General features: G+C 52.9%; 1 protein-coding gene across 1 annotated transcript in view; it reads right to left on the reverse strand.

The window, feature by feature from the left end:
* Nucleotides 1-15,000, reverse strand: part of LOC129718434 (integrator complex subunit 7-like) — a 1,119,499-nt gene that overhangs the window by 259,648 nt on the left and 844,851 nt on the right. The window lies entirely within an intron of this gene.

The following is a 15,000-nucleotide window of genomic DNA, read 5'->3' on the forward strand; positions in this document are numbered from 1 at the left end:
GCTGGAAATTTTCTCGACTCAGCACTGGGGCACGGTGTATCGTTGTACTTATTCTACAACATGCAAAATGTGCCGAAAACAATATCGATAACGAATTCTCTTGACTAATCTAGTTGATCGAGACCGCATTAGTCCCCAGGCTAGCGTGCGATATTATTGTTTATTGTGTATATGTGAACCCCACGGGTTCGAATTAGCACTGGCACAGAGTCGTTCGAAACAGGCTCGTTTACTGGCTCTGATTGCGCTCTTAAGCGTTGCTTTAGTGGATCTGAATGCGGCACCGCGTTCCGCTCTTTGCTCGTCGGAACGTGCGCGTTGCATCCTCCGTCTTGCACGGAGGCATGCACTGCGTAGGCCTGCTATCGTATCGCTCCACCAGTATGTCGGTGGCCTACCCTCTCTAGGCGGACGAGACCTAGGCATCGTGGCGTCGCACGCCCATGACAGTATCGAATTTAGATGGTCCACACCCGGGAGCGGTTCACCCCCTTCGTGCTTCCATCTAATTGCCTGCCCAAAAACATCTGCATCGAAATGCAATGTTTTCCAGCCATAGAAGGATGGAATCTTGGCCCTACTCGCTGCTTGCTTCCGCACGCCTACCTCATAGCGGACCGATTGGTGGTCGCTAGTCGTGTAGCTGTCGTCTACCCTCCAGTTCGTGATCAGTCCCGGGCTGCAGAACGTCACATCGATAATCGATTCCGCACTATTTCTACTGTAGGTGCATTTTGTACGAACGTTTGCCAAGTCTAAGTTGAGCTTTGCCAGAGCTTCCAACAAGACCTGGCCTCTCTGGTTTGTACAGCGACTTCCCCACTCGACAGCCCAAGCGTTGAAGTCGGCCGCAACCACCAACGGCCATAGGCCCGTCAGTTCCACGGTTGCTTGATCGACCATCTGTGCGAACGTTTCGGTAGACCAACTTGGCGGAGCATAGCAACTGCAGTAGAATACTCCATCCACTTTGGCTATAACGTACCCCTCTCTGGAGGTCAACACAATCTCCTGAACCGGGGACCTGCCTGTCGTGCAAATGGCCGTCTTCCCAGACTTGTCCGATGCCCAGTTACCGTTTCCGATTGGGATGCGGTATGGGTCCGAGACTATGGCCACGTACGACGACGACTCAGCAGCTGCTTGGTGTAGCAACTGCTGCGCCGCATAGCAGTGGTTCAGGTTTAACTGTATCACCCTCAGGGCTTAGTAGCCGGCCGTGCAGCCGGACACTTGGAGCCTCCCATGACGTGTTTGGCATCCCGTTTACCGGTGCATACCAGACACTTGGGAGGTGCACCGCAGTCCCGTGCCTTGTGGCCTGCGCCACCACAGCGGCGGCATAAATTGGACCTGTCGGGCCCTTTGCACGACCAGGATTTATGCCCCCGCTCAAAGCACCTGAAGCAAACGTCAGGCTGTTGGAAGGTGCCCAGAGGGCAGACCGACCAACCTACCTTCAACGTGGCTTTCTTCAGGGCCTTGTTACCCTCCGCTAGTGGGAGCTTTCTGGTAGCAACCTGGGAGCCGGCCGGGCCCCTGCGGAGACGAACTGCCTCCGCGGTCACTACCACTCCACACTCTCGCTCGAAAGCTTGTGCTATATCACACTCTTCGGTGATCTCGTGCAGGTTTTTAAGCTGGAGAGTCACTTCAGGAGTGAGGGCTCGGGTTTGAACCTCCTCGCGTAGCACTTCCTGGGCCGTCTTTTTATTGGCACAGCCCTTGCCCTTCGCCTCTTTGCGGAGTTCGAGGATCATCTCGCCGGTGCGTGACCGACGAATTGACCTGACATCCGCGCCGAGGTCTTTGAGCTTGAATTCGCCTCTCATGGCCTTCAAGACTTCAGCGTACTTAGACGCATCCGTCTTGAAAATGAGCGGGTCACCCTTGCTCCACCTATTCGCCCCTTGCGGCTTCTTATTGCGCTCGCCGCGCATCGCGCGTCGTTCCCGATTCTGCCGCTTTTTGTTCACCACGCTGGTCCAATCCGTGGCTTCGCCGTTTGCCGGTTCTTTGCTCGGCTGGACGACGAGCCAGCTTCCTGGCTGTCACCGAAAAACCGCCTTCGTTGCGTCCTTGGCGCCGATTCCCCCGGAGAGCCTCTCGCACGTTTGCCAGTCGGTTCAGTTGAACAGACTTCGGCAAACGATGCTGCCGCTGTTTGTGTGTATTTAGACACAGCTGCAGCACTCCCTTTTTAGGCTGGTTAAGCCTTGCCTCTAGCGCGAGTGCCTTGCTTTCGGCATCGTTAGCCCGTTTAAGGGCTTGCGAAAGCTCGGATTTTGCGCTGCAAATGTTCATACGTAGCAACAGAAGACATTGCTTCAAGTCTTTTGATATGTTGCTACGTTCGTCCGTAAACTTGAGTATTTCATCAAGTTGTACGGACACCGTCTCCACGCTCGGGAACTTGTTCATGTGGCTTTCTACCGCAGAGAGTAGCATAGCCCCAGATATCTGTTCCCGCTCCTTGGCAGTTTTAGGTATTTCCACCTTGCCGCCGGTCTTCGCCGTTCCGGTTGGTGCTGGCTTAGGCGTGCCCGCCTTTGCCCTAACTCGGAACTCCTCTGTCGGTGTCGCAAAAGGTGTACCAACCTGTGCGCCGCCTTTATCGGCATCCGCCAGTCTCGGTGGAGACCGGGCGATGCCCCGCCTGGCAAACGGGTTTACTAACCCGTCCGCCCCATCCATTACCTTCGCCTCTTCGTCAACTTTAAAGGAAAACATTTTGGTTAAAAGGGTCCCCCTTAGATCATTTTTGAAGCAGTTGACTGCCCAATGGCCCCTCTTGCAGCGATTGTATCCTTCGATGCCTCATTCATCTGCGTATACGAAGGATTCTATCTCTGTCTTACAGTGGAATTGTAGAAGTATTTTACCAAAAATGGATTCATTTAAAGTTTTAATAAATAGAAACAAATGCGATGCATTTTCCCTTTGTGAAACTTGGCTTACTTCAAATATTGATCTCAACTTCCATGATTTTAATATCATTCGCCTTGATCGAGACACCCCATATGGAGGAGTACTTTTAGGGATTAAAAAGTGCTATTCTTTCTATCGTATTAACCTCCCCTCGGTTCCAAGCATCGAAGTTGTCGCATGTCAAATGACATTACAAGGTAAAGAGCTTTGTATTGCCTCAATATATATTCCTCCCAGAGCACAGGTTGGGCAACGGTTGCTCTTTGATTTAATAGAACTTCTTCCCTCGCCACGTTTGATTTTGGGAGACTTCAACTCTCATGGTGTGGCTTGGGGTTCCCCCTACAATGATAACCGCTCCTCTTTAATCTATAACCTTTGCGATGACTTCGACATGACTATTTTGAACAACGGTGAAATGACACGTATCCCGAAACCTCCAGCGCGCCCAAGCGCTTTGGATCTATCCTTATGTTCGACGTCGCTACGGTTGGATTGCACATGGAAGGTAATCCTCGATCCTCACGGTAGCGACCATCTGCCTATTCTTATTTCAATTACTAACGGTTCAACTCGCATGCGACCAATTGACATTCCGTATGACCTCGAAACGAAAGCGAGGAGTCTTCAAGTCGGTGGATATTTGATTTTGCCAGGAAAGTATGTCCGGACTCTGTTCCTGTGCAAAACTTTGTTCGCGATACGTCTCCGGGTCACGACGCGATAGAATCACCTTTTACGATGGCAGAATTTTCAGTTGCCCTCCTGTCCTGTAACAATAACGCACCTGGGTTAGATAGAATCAAATTCAACTTGTTGAAAAATCTACCCGGCAATGCCAAGAGGCGCTTGTTGAACTTGTTCAATAAGTTCCTGGAGCAAAACATTGTACCGCAGGATTGGAGGCAAGTGAAGGTGATCGCCATCCAAAAACCAGGGAAACCAGCTTCTGATCACAACTCTTATAGGCCGATTGCAATGCTATCCTGTATTCAGAAATTGATGGAAAAAATGATACTCCGTCGTTTAGACCACTGGGTCGAATCAAATGGTCTACTATCAGATACTCAATTTGGCTTCCGCCGTGCCAAAGGGACGAATGATTGTCTTGAGTTGCTTTCAACAGATATTCAGCTGGCGTATGCTCGCAAAGAACAAATGGCGTCTGCGTTCTTGGACATTAAGGGAGCTTTTGATTCCGTTTCTATTGACATTCTTTCGGGTAAACTTCACCGACAAGGATTTTCTCCAATTTTGAACAATTTTTTGCACAATTTGCTGTCCGAAAAACACATGCATTTTACGCACGGCAATTTAGCAACTTTTCGCATTAGCTACATGGGTCTTCCCCAGGGCTCATGTTTAAGCCCCGTTCTTTACAACTTTTATGTAAATGACATCGACGAATGTCTGGCAAATTCATGCACGATAAGACAACTTGCAGACGACAGTGTAATCTCTGTTACAGGAGCCAAAGCTGCCGATTTGCAAGGACCATTGCAAGATACCTTGGACAATTTGTCTGCTTAGGCTTTACAGCTAGGTATCGAATTCTCTCCGGAAAAGACTGAGATAGTAGTTTTTTCTAGGAAGCATGAACCTGCTCAGCTTCAAACACAATTAATGGGTAAAACGATTTCTCAGGTTTTGGTACACAAATATCTTGGTGTCTGGTTCGACTCTAAAAGCACCTGGGGTTGTCACGTGAGGTATCTGATGAAAAAATGTCAACAAAGAGTGAATTTTCTTCGTACAATAACCGGACAATGGTGGGGAGCCCATCCAGGAGACCTTATAAGGCTTTACCAAACAACGATATTGTCTGTCATTGAGTACGGGTGTTTCTGCTTCCGCTCCGCAGCAAACACACATTTGATCAAACTGGAGCGAATACAATATCGTTGTTTGCGTATCGCCTTGGGTTGCATGCAGTCGACCCATACGATGAGTTTGGAGGTCTTAGCTGGAGTACTACCATTGAAAAACCGCTTCTGGAGCCTGTCATCTCGCATTCTTATCAAATGTGAGGTCTTGAACCGTCCTGTGATTGGAAATTTTGAAAGGGTAATCGAACTTAATTCTCAAACCCGTTTTATGACATTGTATTTCAATCACATGTCCCATAATATTAACCCTACTCGAATATTCCAAATCGTGTCGACTTATCAAATACTTCTGATTCTACTGTGTTTTTCGATACATCCATGATAGAAGAAACTCGTGGAATCCCGGATCATTTACGCGTGCAGCAGATTCCCAAAATTTTTTCCAATAAATATCGAAACATCAACTGCGACAATATGTTCTACACTGACGGATCACATCTTGATGGGTCCACTGGCTTCGGTATTTTCAATAACAATTTAACCGTCTCCCATAAGCTTGATAATCCTGCTTCTGTTTACGTCGCAGAATTGGCTGCAATTCAGTACACCCTAGGGATTATCGAAAAAATGCCCACGGACCATTATTTCATCTTTACGGACAGTCTCAGTTCCATTGAGGCTCTCCGATCGATGAAAGATGTTAAGCACTCCCGTATTTCCTGGGGAAAATACGGGAACATCTGAGTGCTTTATCCGAAAAATCGTATCAGATTACCTTAGCGTGGGTCCCTTCTCACTGCTCGATACCGGGCAATGAGAAAGCGGACTCTTTGGCTAAGGTGGGCGCAACAAACGGTGGAATTTATGAAAGACCAATTGCCTTCAATGAATTTTTCTCATTTGTACGTCAGAATACGATCATCAGTTGGCAAAATGCTTGGACCAGAGGGGAACTGGGAAGGTGGTTACATTCCATAATCCCCAAGGTGTCGACGAACCCGTGGTTCAAGGGGTTGGATGTAGGTCGGGATTTCATTTGCGTGATGTCCCGGCTTATGTCCAATCACTATAGATTTGACGCGCATCTCCGTCGTGTTGGGCTCGGGGAAAGTGGTATCTGTGCCTGTGGTGAAGGTTATCACGACATAGAGCACGTTGCTTGGTCATGCCCTGTACACCGTGACGCCAGGTCTAAATTAATAGCTTCCCTGCAGGCCGAAGGTAGGCAGCCGGCTGTTCCTGTTCGTGATGTCTTGGCGAGCCGTGACCTATCCTACATGTCCCTTATATACGTTTTCCTGAAATCCATCCACGCCCGAGTTTAGTCCTACCCTCTTCCGCCTGCATCCAGCCTAACGACAAGAACACGTTAAGACCCCGGATCCGGAAACAGCAATCAGACCCGCACGATACTCTCAAGGCCCGAGGGAGACAACCCAATATGCCAATCCGTAATATCTTGGCCCAGCAGCGGAACAAATTTAGTATGCTGCTTACCTATGGCAATGAAAACCATCATACAGTAAACCAGTGCTTTTAATGCAAAATATTATAGCTTTAAGTTAGATTTAGTTTCAGCTCGTAGTCGGCAGCGAGGATAAAAAATTTGCTTTTAGTTATTAAGATACTTTAGAAAGTAAGCTACCAGATATAATTGGCGCCGTTAAACATTAAATTGTATTTGTGCCGTGTCAAATAAATTATAGATGAACAAAAAAAAAAAGGGTCCCCCTCCCAGCCGCTATTCTTGGTCATGGTGGAGTGGTCGCCTATATGGTCCATGGTGGCCTATGCCGGAGCAGTGAGGTCATGGCTAGTGAAGGTCGTCATAGCCCCTCATGAGCAACTATGACGCCTCCCGACCGGCGTAAGTCAGGAAAGGGCATCTGATCCCACTCCTGCCTAATTCCCATCAGGCAATGACCGCGGAACGTACTGGAAGGCCTGCCACGTTTTACGGGACGGAGACCCCTGCAGCCGTATGCCACCTCGCCGTTTCAAGCCGTTGTCACACGACTTTACTAAGGAAGCTCGGTGCAGGTGCCAGCCCAACGTCGTGGTATAAAATCGTATTCCTTCTCAAGAACCTAAAAACACAGCGACCAGTACACCATAATTGGGACCTTACTGGTATCAGCCCCAATAGGCAGGTAAGTGCATTTGGGTGATGGGAGCGGCACTAATCGCTCCGTCGAAGCTGCTTACGGGTGGCCATGGCTTCTACGGAGAATCGAATGCCCAATGCCCGAAACCCCACCACTCCCTAGGCAAGCTCCCGCTGCCGGTCCGGGACTAATCGATGTTATCACACACCCATCGGTGGTCACACAGCGCGTGCATGGCCTCGACGATCGCCAGGCGTCGACCCGTGATGGCTTGCAGCTCGGCCAAAAGCAAGGGTAGTCTTTTTTTTTTTTTCAAAGGTGGCGGGGAAATCTGCAAACAGACACCTGAGAAGAGAACTCAGGGTGTGGGGATGAGACTAGGGGAGAGATGCTGGGGTAGTTACACTCGCCCAGGCACCTACTGATCCCTGTTCCGACCCACTAAAACCCCTCCAGTCTCCAGCCCTGGTCTTCCCGGAACGACGGTTAAGTATTACGTCGGGGAGTGGCTTTTGTGCGTGATGCACCCTCTTTACTCTTATAACCTCCTAGCTAACTACCTGGAGACTGGTAATTAGCTACCACTGGCGTGTTGGTGGTTGACCCGCCACACACGTTGCAGTTCCAGAACACGGATTGGATGCTCGGCAGGTTGGCCGACCATCTCTGGTCTATGTCTGAGATACTGGAACGTCGGACGTGAGACTCGACCGCCGGAAGCCAAGGACTTGGCTCGTGGCGTGGAAAGAGTCCCTCGATGATACGCTCCAGCATCGCTGGTGATCGCTCTGCAGGCGCCAGCGCCTCTTTAGTCTTGGCCATTACGATCCTGTAGGCGTCACCCCATGGATTTGTATTGGCACTCGCACATAGCCTATCGAAGCAGGCCCTCTTGCTGGCCTTTATCGCACTTTTTAGCATCGATCTTGCCGAACTGAATGCTGCGCGGCGCTCTGTCCTCTCTTCTTCGTTTCGCGCACGCTGCATCCTCCGTCTTGCACGGAGGCACGCACTGCGAAGGTCGGCTATCGCGTCCGTCCACCAGTAAACCGGTGGCTTTCCATTCCTAGGTTGGCGAGTCCTAGGCATGGTGGCGTCGCACGCCCGCGATAGCATAGCAACTAGTTGGTCAGCAGTCGGGCGGAGCCAACTGCCCCCCTCGCGCTCCCTTCTCATTGCCTCTTCGAATACCTCGGCATCAAAGTGCGATGTCTTCCACCCGCGAACGGCCGGAGTGTTGGCTCTACCCGTCGCTTGCCGCCTCTCGTTGTTGTCTACACTAAAACAGACCGCCTGGTGGTCGCTATTAGTGTAGCCATCGTCTACCCTCCAGTTCTTGATCAGTCCTGGGCTGGAGAACGTCACGTCGATGATCGACTCCGCACCATTTCTGCTAAATGTACTTTTGTTCCCAACGTTGGCCAGATCTAGGTTGAGCTTTGCAAAAGCCTCCAACAGGATCTGGCCCCTCTGGTTTGTGAAGCAACTTCCCCACTCAACAGCCCAAGCGTTGAAGTCGCCCGCCACCACCAACGGCGTTAGGCCCGTTTGCTCCATGGATAGGAGGTCGACCATCTGGGTGAACCTTTCGGTAGACCAACGTGGCGGAGCATAGCAACTGCAGTAGAACACTCCGTTCACCTTAGCAACTACGTACCCTTCTTCTGAGGTTGAGACAACCTCCTGAACCGGGAATTCGCTCGTCGTACATATGGCCGCCAAACTGGACTTATCCGCAACCCAGTTACCGTTTCCGGGAGGGATGCGGTAGGGATCCGATATGACGGCGATGTCCGACAACGACTCAGTGGCTGCTTGGTGTAGCAGCTGCTGAGCCGCGAAGCAATGGTTCAGGTTCAGTTGCGTCACCCTTACGCCAATGGTTTCGAAGCCGGCTTACCGGCTGGGCACCTGGGGCCTCCCATAAAGTGTTTGGCGTCCCGTTTCCCGGAACATACCATGCACTTGGGAGACTCCCCACAGTCCTTTGCTTTATGGCCTGCACCTCCACATCGCCTGCACAGCTGGCTCCTATCGGGCCCCTTGCAGGTCCAGGACTTATGTCCGCCCTCGAAGCACCGGAAGCAAATGTCTGGTTGCTGTAGTATGCCCAGAGGACATACCGACCAGCCGACCTTCAACTTGCCCTCTTTCAGGGCCAGGTTAGCGTCCGCCGACGGTAGTCGGAAGGTAGCTACCTGGGTCCCCGCCGGACCTTTGCGGAGGCGGATTGACTCCTTAGCCACCTCCACCCCGCACTTCGCTTTTAGGGCTTGTGCAATGTCGCACCCCTCAGTGATTTCGTCCAGGTTTTTAAGCTGGAGAGTCACTTCTGAGGTGAGTGCCCGCACTTGCACCTCCTTCCCTAGGACCTTTTCAGCTACCGTTTTGTAGGTAGCCCCCTTGTTCTTGGCGTCCTTCCGGAGCTCAAGTATCATCTCGCCAGTGCGAGATCGGCGGATACTCCGCACATCCGCCCCCAGATCCTTGAGCTGGGTTTCCCCCCTCATCTTCTTCAAGACTTCTGAGTACTTCGACCCATCCGTCTTGAGTATGAGGGCATCACCCCTACTCCGCGCCTTTTTGACCTTTTTTGGTCCTCTGGCTGCTCCGCCATCATGTCGCGTCGCACCTTCCCGACGCTTCCTACCCTCTACGGTAGTCCAAGGGTTGCCCATAGCCTCCACCTGTGCCTTTTCCGCGGTGGACCTTGAACCGGTTGGCGTGTGTTCCCGTGGGAGTAGCACGACCAATCGTTTCTTGGTGTTCCCGGGGGCCGTTTCCCCCGGGGACTGCCTCGTTCGCTTAGCGACCTGCCCCGTGGAGCAGACTGACGCGAACGAGGGGGCGTCTGTCTGCACCTCTTTAGATGCAGTCGCCCTCCCGTTCCTGGCCGCTTTCTCGGCCGCCTTCACCCGAGCTACGAGTTCTTCGTGCTCCTTTCTGGCTTCATCAATGGTGCTCCGAAGCAGGAGGAGGCTCTGCTTCAGGTCGCCAGCGATGTTTCGCCTGTTCGCCGAGAACTCGATTATGGCATCGAGTTGTTCAGACAGCGCCGCCACTCTTGGCCGCGTGTCCATGCACCTTTCGACGGCCTTGACTAGCAAGGGACCGTCCACCGAGATGTCTGGTGTGGACACCGACGGATTCGCCGGTTTCCCCACTCCAGACTTCGCCGCATCCGTCTCCGCCTTCTTCTGCGGAGACCGCTGGATGCCACCTCGTGCAAAGGGATTTGGTAACCCCTCCGCACCCGTCTCTTTTTGGTTCTTCGAGCTCATTTTTGTTAATTGGGTCCCCCTTCCAGCCACTATCCTTGTCCATAGATGAGAAGTCGCTTGTATGGTCCCATGGTAATCTATGCCGAAGCAGTGAGGCCATGGGTAAGGGGGGTCGCCATAGTACCTTATGAGCACTATGACGCCCCCGCCCGCGTAAGTCAGGAAAGGGGCATCTTGTCCTAGGACTAGTTCCCCCCCATCTGATCCTTCTCTGCCTGATTCCCACCAGGCAATGGACGCGGAACGTACTGGAAGGCCTGCCAGGTTTTACGGGACGGAGACCCCTGCACCGGGTACCATCTCGCCGTTTCAAGCCGCTGTCACGCGACTTTACTAAGGGAGCTCGATGCAGGTGCCAGCCCTTGGTCATGGTTCCTTATCGTATCCGACTCGAATCCGTTTCGTTCGCTGCCAGTTGCCATAATTGGGACCTTACTGGTGTCGGCCCCAATGGACGAGGGAGTGCATTTGGTTGATGGGAGCGGCACTACTCGCTCCGTCAGAGATGCTTCCGGGTAATTGTGGCATTTACGAGAAGTCGACGGCCCAGTGTCCGACTCTCACCGCCCCTAGCCCGCTGCTGGTCCGGGGCTGTTAGGTGCTGTCAGCGGTCGCCCTCATATAACGTGACCTCGGCGGTCGCCACGCGCCGACCCGTGGTGGCATGCAGCTCTGCCACCCTCTGCCAAGGGTAGTCTTTTTTTTTTTTTTTTTTTTTTTTAATGTCTGCTTTTACCCATGCTGAGCAACCTAAGCTGAACAGCTAAAGCCCTTTGTCTCCCCGGGACCGCCGTTGGGCATTACTTCAGGGAGAGGGCCCGTCGTGCTTTTCGCACTTACCTCTATGGGTAGCAGAGCAGCCTATACAGGCCAGTTAGTTAACCGTTAACTAACTGGGGCACGTCGATGGTTTCCCGTCGATTGGTGCCCTGCAAAATACTAACGATCTGTGATGCTGCCGTGATGACCGCATCCCAGATTTCCCTATTTTCGCACATCCTACGCACTATATTCTCTGGCGTGGTGTCCATCCCACTTATTGCCAGCATTTCGTACCGTACCCGCTCGAAGCGAGGACATGTGAAGAACACATGCTCTGCGCTTTCTTCCGCACCCGTACAAGCGGGGCACATAGGGGACTCGGCGTACCCGAACCTATGCAGGTACTGCCTAAAGCAGCCATGGCCTGACAGGATTTGTGTCAGATGGAAGGTTACTTCCCCATGGTGCCTATTAATCCAGCCTGCTAACTCTGGAATGAGTCGGTGTGTCCATCTACCTTTTGTATTGTTGGACCACTCCCGCTGCCACCTGGCCATTGAGGATGACCGTATGGTGTTGCGAATACCCCTCGTGTCGCGTTGGTCGAAGCATTCTACATCCTCTTTGACGATGATGCTGATGGGCATCATGCCAGCCAGGACGCAAACCGCCTCGTACGACACTGTTCGGTATGCGCACGCGACCCTTAGGCACATTAGCCTGTACGTACTCTCGAGTTTGCCGCGATGGCACGAGGTACTCAATACCTTGGACCACACTGGTCCTCCATACCTGAGTATGGACGTGGTCACGCTAGCAAGGACTTTGCGCCTGCTGCTACGAACCGCTGAGCTGTTTGCCATCATGCGAGACAGCGCTGCCACAGCCATGGAAGCTTTCTTGCAGGTATAATCGACGTGGCTCCTGCTCTGACTTTCTGTTATTTACAACAATAACTTCAGTCTTATGGTGCGCTAGCTCCAGTTTCCTGGAGTGCATCCAGTCTTCCACTACGCGTATTGATAGCGCGGCCTTTAACTCTACCTCTCTAATTGACTCGCCATAGACCCAAGAGTTATGTCATCGGCGAAGCCCACGATCACCACCCCTGGAGGGAGTGTTAGTTTTAACACGCCGTCATACATAGCGTTCCACAGTACCGGACCCAGGATGGAACCTTGCGGTACACCTGCGGTAACCGGAACGCTTTTCTGACCCTCGTTTGTGTTATACACTAGCACTCGATTCTGAAAGTAGTTGCCTAGAATTTCGTACAGCGACGTCGGCACTCTGAGACTCTGTAGCGCTAAGGCTATGGAGTCCCAGCTGGCACTGTTAAACGCGTTCTTCACGTCAAGCGTGACGATCGCGCAGTAACGAATGCCCCTCCTCTTGCGTTGGATTGCAACCTCAGCCGTTCTGGTGACGGAGAGAATTGCATCCACCGTGGACCTACCTTTTCGAAAACCGAACTGGTTGCTTGATAGACCGTTTTCACTTTCTGTATATTTCACCAGTCTATTGAGGATTACCCTCTCAAGCACCTTGCCCGCCGTGTCCAGCAGGCAGATTGGTCTGTATGCCGATGGGTCACCTGGTGGTTTCCCAACCTTCGGCAACAGCACCAGCCTCTGGCGCTTCCACACGTCCGGGAAGAGGCAGTCGTCAAGGCATTTCTGCATGACCGCCCTGAACAACCCGGGGGCTTCTTTGATGGCCGTCTTGATGGCCAAGTTCGGGATTCCGTCTGGTCCCGGAGCCTTGCCTACCTTCAGGGAGTTTGCGATCTCGATCAATTCATCTTCCGTCACCCTTACCGCATCGTCAGCCTCTGCACGGCTGCCGTCACTCACGGTAGGTGGTGACTCGTCAGCCGGAGGCCAGGGACTTGGTTCGTGGCTTGGGAAGTGGCCCTGAATGATCGTTTCTAGCATCGCTGGTGATTGTTCGGCCGGGGCTAGCGCACCTCTAGTCTTGGTCATAACGATCCTGTAGGCGTCACCCCACGGGTTCGAATTGGCACTGGCGCAGAGTCGTTCGAAACAGGCTCGTTTGCTGGCTCTGATTGCGCTCTTAAGCGTTGCCTTAGCGGATCTGAATGCGACACCGCGTTCCGCTCTTTGCTCGTCGGAACGTGCGTGCTGCATCCTCCGTCTTGCACGGAGGCATGCATTGCGCAGGCCTGCTATCGTATCGCTCCACCAGTATGTCGGTGGCCTACCCTCTCTAGGCGGACGAGACCTAGGCATCGTGGCGTCGCACGCCCATGACAGCATCGAATTTAGATGGTCCACATCTGGGAGCAGTTCACCCCCTTCGTGCTTCCATCTAATTGCCTGCCCAAAAACATCTGCATCGAAATGCAATGTTTTCCAGCCGTAGAAGGATGGAATATTGGCCCTACTCGCTGCTTGCTTCCGCACGCCTACCTCATAGCGGATCGATTGGTGATCGCTATTCGTGTAGCTGTCGTCTACCCTCCAGTTCGTGATCAGTCCCGGGCTGCAGAACGTCACATCGATAATCGATTCGGCACCGTTTCTACTGTAGGTGCATTTTGTACCAACGTTAGCCAAGTCTAAGTTGAGCTTTGCCAAAGCTTCCAGCAAGACCTGGCCCCTCTGGTTTGTACAGCGACTCCCCCACTCGACAGCCCAAGCGCTGAAGTCACCCGCAACCACCAACGGCCGTAAGCCCGTCAGTTCCACGGTTGCTTGATCGACCATCTGCGCGAACGTTTCGGTAGACCAACTTGGCGGAGCATAGCAACTGCAGTAGAATACTCCATCCACTTTGGCAATAACGTACCCCTCTCTGGAGGTCGACACAATCTCCTGAACCGGGGACCTGCCTGTCGTGCAAATGGCCGTCTTCCCAGACTTGTCCAATACCCAGTTACCGTTTCCGGTTGGGATACGGTATGGGTCCGAGACGATGGCCACGTTCGACAACGACTCAGCAGCCGCTTGGTGTAGCAGCTGCTGCGCCGCATAGCAGTGGTTCAGGTTTAACTGTATCACCCTCAGGCCTGCGGCTTAGTAGCCGGCCGTGCAGCCGGACACTTGGGGCCTCCCATGGCGTGTTTGGCGTCCCGTTTACCGGTGCATACCAGACACTTGGGAGGTGCACCGCAGTCCCGTGGCTTGTGGCCTGCGCCACCGCAGCGGCGGCATAAATTGGACCTGTCGGGCCCTTTGCACGACCAGGATTTATGCCCCCGCTCAAAGCACCTGAAGCAAACGTCAGGCTGTTGGAAGGTGCCCAGAGGGCAGACCGACCAACCCACCTTCAACGTGGCCTCCTTCAGGGCCTTGTTACCCTCCGCTAGTGGAAGCTTTATGGTAGCAACCTGGGTGCCGGTCGGGCCCCTGCGGAGACGAACTGCCTCTGCGGTCACTACCACTCCACACTCTCGTTCGAAGGCTTGTGCTATGTCGCACCCTTCGGTGATCTCGTCCAGGTTTTTAAGCTGGAGAGTCACTTCAGGAGTGAGGGCTCGGATTTGAACCTCCTCGCCTAGCACTTCCTGGGCCGTCTTTTTATAGGCACAGCCCTTACCCTTCGCCTCTTTGCGGAGTTCGAGGATCATCTCGCCGGTGCGTGACCGAGGAATTGACCTGACGTCCGTGCCGAGGTCTTTGAGCTTGGGTTCGCCTCTCATGGCCTTCAAGACTTCGGCGTACTTAGACGCATCGGTCGAGAAAATGAGCGCATCACCCTTGCTCCGCCTACTCGCCCCTTGCGGCTTCTTATTGCGGTCGCCACGCTTCGCGCATCGTTCTCGCTTCTGCCGCTTCTTATTCACCACGGTGTTCCAATCCGTGGCTTCGCAGTTTGCCGGTTCTTTGCTCGGCTGGACCGACGAGCCAGCTTCCTGGCTGTCACCGAACAACCGCCTTCGTTGCGTCCTGGGGGCCGTTTCCCCCGGAGAGCCCCTCGCACGTTTGCCAGTCGGTTCAGTTGAACAGACTTCGGCAAACGATGCTGCAGCTGTTTGTGTGTATTTAGACACAGCTGCAGCACTCCCTTTTTTAGGCTGGTTGAGCCTCGCCTCTAGCGCGAGTGCCTTGCTTTCGGCATCGTTAGCCCGTTCAAGGG

This window comes from Wyeomyia smithii, chromosome 1 (genome assembly GCF_029784165.1).
Source record: "Wyeomyia smithii strain HCP4-BCI-WySm-NY-G18 chromosome 1, ASM2978416v1, whole genome shotgun sequence".
NCBI classification, from domain to species: domain Eukaryota; kingdom Metazoa; phylum Arthropoda; class Insecta; order Diptera; family Culicidae; genus Wyeomyia; species Wyeomyia smithii.